General features: G+C 38.1%; 1 protein-coding gene across 1 annotated transcript in view; it reads right to left on the minus strand.

Annotated features, from left to right (window-relative positions):
• LOC126267970 (glucose dehydrogenase [FAD, quinone]-like) overlaps positions 1-4857 on the minus strand; it is a 63050-nt gene extending 58193 nt beyond the window's left edge. Inside the window, 1 exon segment of the mRNA XM_049973316.1 lies at positions 4751-4857. The gene's annotated coding sequence lies outside the window, so the exon portion shown is untranslated.
• Positions 4858-6000: the final 1143 nt, after the last annotated feature.

Here is a 6000-nt window from a genome sequence, read left to right on the forward strand (position 1 = left end):
GAGGTAAGTTTAAAGTGATGTTAATTATTGATTTGAAATTTGCGTATTTAGGCGAATTTGTGTGACAAGAATTTTTATTTATGATAGTTTCAGTCGTGGTAGCTTTACTATATATTTCGAACTGGTGGTCACAGTTGTTGCTTATTTTTAGGTGTAAGAAGTTTATCAGTTTGTTCTGTTTTATTTCCATAGTAAATTTTATCTTAGTGTGCAAGTTCTTTATTTGCTGACGGATCATTTGTATGTCTTGGACATCTCCTTATAGTAGTAATTGTGTGTTATCCGCATATTTGTCGTAACAAATAATTTTGTTTAGAATTGGCTTGTTTGAACTAAAAAATTTTCTGCTTACATATTAATGAACATGTCTGCTATGGGCTCTGAGATACAATTTCCCATAGCTATGTACTCCATCTCATTGTTTATTAATTTTATTTTCAAATTCAAAATAGAACTGAGATAAATTTAATATTAATAGATTTATCATTTCATAAGTTCCGATGACATATACTTTTCTGTTGTTTAGGAAGGTTTTCTTCATAGCGTGTTTTGTTTCCGATACTGGCATATTTGCATATATACTAGTTATGTTAAATGAAATTAATTTTCCCCCTTGGGGAATCTGTAAGCCTTTTACATTCTTTAATAATACTCTCGAAATTTTTTGTGCATATTTTAGTTGTATGTGTGGGGTACACCTATCAGTTTATTTAGATATTTGATTAAGAGATATGGTGGGCAACCAGTACGGTTAATTATTAAACGACTCAGAATTTGTTCCTCATGCATTTTTCGCTGTGCATGTAAACATAATGTTTGCGGATTCATGACAATGTATGATTTCTTATCTTTTTCTGTAAAAACTGTATTGCAATTTTCAATTGTATTCTTACCTTGGGCGTTGCATTTGTTGGTGTGATTTTGCTGTATGTGTGTGATATTTTTATCCAGAAAGAAATTTACCACTTTTTCTACATATTCGTCGAACAAACAGATTTTAAACATGGAAGAATATAATTTAATTGACATCAGTAAAGAAAAACGGTAAATTATCATAATAAGAACAGAAAAATAGAAGACTTATCAATTACGTAATACCCACAAAAATACTACCTCTGAAAAATTAATTGTAATCACTAACCTCCGCGACGTAGAAATTTTATTTTAACCGTAAATATATCATCGCTGTCAGGAAGGGTATCAAGAAATAATTTTACAAAACCACGCAAATAAAAACTAACCATAGAGAAGGCGTGGTTGTATCACACCAAAAAGACCACCAACATTCACGCTCCATGTTGCCGTATGGGCCACGTCATAAGACGTAAGCATAATGTGCCACACGTAGCCACAGACTGTCATAGAAGTAAAGAACAAGATTCTAGCTATTATACAATATTCACAGGTACACTTGAAGACGGCAGATCTCTGAAACGAGCTCGTTGTGTAACTTGTACCACAGTGCATCAAAATACTTGTTCTTAAAAACAAATATCGTCCTTCGACCTCATGCAAATTGCGGACCCACTGGAAAGGAAATTTCAAAGACGTTTTCACGAACAAATGGAAATGAAATTTTTTCGGTATCTCACAAAAAAAAAACACAGTTCAATCTTTTCTTTCGTTTCTAAAGGAAATTGACAAAATGGTGGAGTGAGGTTTCGTCAGCTAGTATATAAAATAAAATGCCAAGGATTTGCCCGTGGGAGTATAATAAATTGTCGTGATGTCACGAAACATAACGAAATATATTCTTCTCATTTTAGGGGCAGTTTATAAACAGAACACTTGTTTCATCAGTCTGTGTTAAGGAAAATGCCGGAGTGCAAAGGCAGCCTTCCAGTATCACACACGACACTCCTTGCTTGTTTGAAAGTGTAATAAAAAGACTGTTACTTCAAGTAGGCGGAATATGTACGACTACTGAACCGAATACACCAGGAGAACTTCTGAAAACAGTTCCCCGAAGGTGCAACATTTTCTAACATTTTGTATTTAAAGAAGAAGCCACATGGGTCGTAGTAAAATACCACGAAAATTTTCTATATATTTTTTGTTTTTCCAGTTCGAGTGTCATTCAAAACGAAATGTTGATCTTCAGAATAATGTCACATCTCTTTCATTATATATATACGTCTCTCTGCTTCTCGAAGAACAGTAACATGATTCAAATTTTGTCTGCTACATGCTTTTCATCCCTTAAATATGTAACAAATGTCGATAGTGTGCTTTTCTCGGTGTCACGCTGTTCTTTATATTATGCACATATTTTTCTACCGATTTGTCTAATGGAATCATCCTGTGGTTTCCGCATTGAAATCCAATATGATTGCTAAAGCTTGTGGCGTATTGAGGAGAACGAGAATTTATCTTGACCGGGCGTCCCAACGTCGAAGGTGTTAAGTATACTGTCTACTGGGCTGACACGAAGATAAAATGAGGTCTTTCCTCTTCTCAGAATCGCTACATTTCAGTTTCACCAAACAACGTGAATTTTAACAGAATGAAGAGCTCTCTACCCGACACCACCATCTGCCTCGGAATTGGAACAGTATCTATGCAAGAACAGTGCGGAACTTCTCTACGTAATGTTCAGAGTTTATACACGTCTTTCCCCGAGAGAAGTCTCGGGCTTAGATGTCTCTTCACATTAAAGTCTTTCATTCAAATCTTGGGTTGTCAAACAATGGACATTCTCGAAAAGAAATACGTGCGTAGGAACACATCAAGCCGTTTACAGTGAGTATGGTGAGGAGACTATAAAATTAATTGTAACGTCCCGACGGCAGCAATCTCGTGACGAATTAACCGATCCGTACCTTTCTAGTTTCTGCTGCCATCCAGAACAGCCCTCTCAGTCACCTCTAGGAACGCCGCAGCTCCCAGAAACGTGATAGATACACGATGTCAAATTGCGTTTTACCAGTACATGTCCACAAACTTAATTTGCGTTATTCTGTGTTCATTATCTCATATGCCATTTTCATCAGTCAACGCATTTTATTCACAAACTTCTAATGTAAATTTCTGCTATCATGCTAGTTTAGTTGGAATGCCTTTTATTGTTTCTCAAAATATTCGGCTATAAGATTTATTCAGTTTTTCATTCGTTCCAATCATTTTTAAATATTTTTCGCACTGTTATGCTGGTGGTACGAAATCATGGTTTCAATATTCAACAGATCCTGAAGATTGTGAGAACAAGGGAACAAAAAGAACTCGGCAGTCGATAAAATAGTTCATTTACTGGAACTGAAACATTAATTCCGTGTTTTTCTCTGAAAAATAATGAGTTGTTCTACGTGTTCTGTGGTGCGACTGTCATGACTGCAAATTATGTAAAATTTTCGATATGTTTTCCTGATATCATCAATGTAGCAATCAAATTGTTGTATAGCGTGCAGTATTAATTCTTCTTAGAAATGCAGAGGCAATGTTTTTAACATGTCGATCGTATCAGAAATAACGAGGGATTACTTTCTTGGAAGAACGTTGGTAACGAACCACTTCCTCTTTGAGCATCCACGTAGTTGATTGCTCCTTAGATTCCGTCTTGTATAATTATATACAAGTTTTGTCTGCTGTAACGATGCTGAGTACGGATTTTACATTTCCGCCGGCCGCGGTGGTCTAGCGATTCTAGGCGCTCAGTCCGGAACCTCGCGACTGCTGCGGTCGCAGGTTCGAATCCTTCCTCGGGCATGGATGTGTGTGATGTCCTTAGGTTAGTTAGGTTTAAGTAGTTCTAAGTTCTAGGGGACTGATGACCACAGATGTTAAGTCCCATAGTGCTCAGAGACTTTTTTTTTTACATTTCCATGGTCGAAATGTTTTCGTGCACCAGTTGGCACACGATTGCTTTTAAAATTTGGTGAAATTGTGGGAACTCATAGGGAATATATTTGTCATTGCTTCATGCCAAATCGAATACACTCTTCCACAAGTCATCTCTCCCGGTTCACCACAACCTCTTGAATCATTTGAATCGTTTTGTACAAAGCACTTCCACTCGTAACAAAACGGGCAGGACAGGAAACAGCATCTTCCGTCAAACAGACGATATTAAGTCAGATTAAACTCTGTCTACCAACGGTAAATGCTTGGCGAATTTCTGAGGTATCGTTGTTTTCATAATAAAAAAAACACATTTTATGAAATAAATTACTACTGTCAAATGTCAACAGCGCTATCTACTGATCAGCTGCGCACCCCTTCTGGTACGGTGTAATGACTATTCGGCAGTTTGAAACACTTTTAGCGTCAAACACTAGAAGGCACAATTCCGGTTAAGTTTGTGGGCTGTTTGACGCGAAAGTAACGGAGCACGGAACAGCGGTCGACGCCCGAAAATCTCTGCACAGTGTAAGGTGGCTGCAAGGTAGAGGATCAACGAACTGAAACGCTTCGAGTACGACAAATGCGGACGTAGAGTGATATTAACAGAACAATGGGAACGGGAGAAACAAAAACGTTTGCGAATATAAAGCGCTGTTGAAATTCTGCAGAGTGTAGTTACTGCAGCAGAGAAGTCAAGTTACCAGTGCGTCACTGATTACACGTGAGCGAAGTGAATCGGTTAGGTGAAGTCGAACGCTTGATAGTGTTCATCTTCCGGCCACAGAGCGTCCATAGTAAATTACTTCGGGAGTACTGTAGAGTACTTATAGCGAGTACCGTATTTCCATTAGTTATTTTACATATGTTATCCTTACTGAAAAACGTATAACAACGACATTTGGAAGATACGTACCGAGGGCGTCAGACGACAACTCGGTGGATCTGAGACACGGTGTGTGCGACGGCTCGTGTGCGTCGTCTGCTTTTATAGTGACCTCAGCTGGAGATAGCGGGAGCCGCAATGTTATCACCAGTCACCCACTGCTCTTGTCCACCACAAAGTGTCGCCTGTCTCTGGCGACAAGAAAATTCGGCTCCAAAATAGCATACTACGTTTAACAGCAGATATCATATCAGATGTAATTTGAAGGACTGTGAGATTCACAGCGAAGAACTCTTCTGAGGTTTCGTCAGACGCGATCGTTTCGTTTCTTCCAGTGAATCCCCTCAACTGTGTCTGTACCTCGTTTCAGTATTTATTTTTTTTATTTTACTTATAGTTTACAGCTCATTGGTTTGTTTCTCGCAATCTCGTACACAAGCCTTTGGCTCCTTGTATAAATCATCTTTAAAATTTCTTCTTTACGTATCCTCTTCCATTTCCTTTTTTTTTCTTTCTGCACAGGATTTTCCTTCTTTACTCATGTACTGAAATTGCCATCGTTCACCCTTAGTCTCATCACATGCCCATAAAACTTTAAACGCCGGTGGTATGTGCGGGGAGTATTCCTCATTTCATTGTTTGGGAACTTGTCTCACCTTCGAAGTGTAAAACGTGTCCTAAAAAAAAATTCCCTTTGCGCGGCTGTAAGTCTTCTTCTGTTTTGTTTTGTCATTTCCCAGGATTTCGCTTCCGTATGAACATATGCTTTCTATTATTGACTCATGTAACCTTTTGTCCTTAATTTCATCCGACGAAAAGATGGAATTCAGTTAACTGATTGTTTGTTTAGCTTGTGTTATTTATTGTTTTCTGGACAACTGATCTGAGATAGCAACTCCCAAGTATTTGTACTTTTATTGTTTAAAACTGAACATGAACAGTCACAGATTTATATGAGATGATCGGTTTCGGTCTGTTTTAGACCATCTTCAGATCTGACACCATGATGGGAGTAGGTGGTTATGAATGGAGGTGGCGCTGGACTCCACAAACGCTAACAGTAGTTAGCAGTTAGCATTTGTGGAGTCCAGCGCCACCTCCATTCATAACCACCTTCTCCCATCATGGGGTCAGGTCTGAAGATGGTCTAAAACAGACCGATCCGATAACCTCATATTTTAAAAAAAAGAAGTTTCTTGCGGTTGTGTCTGTTCATGTTCAATTTTAAGTAATAAAAAAAAACCGCTGTACTCCAAGAGAAATGTTCAAGAAAATTTAAA

The sequence above is a fragment of the Schistocerca gregaria genome, chromosome 4 (assembly GCF_023897955.1).
Source record: "Schistocerca gregaria isolate iqSchGreg1 chromosome 4, iqSchGreg1.2, whole genome shotgun sequence".
NCBI classification, from domain to species: Eukaryota; Metazoa; Arthropoda; class Insecta; order Orthoptera; family Acrididae; genus Schistocerca; species Schistocerca gregaria.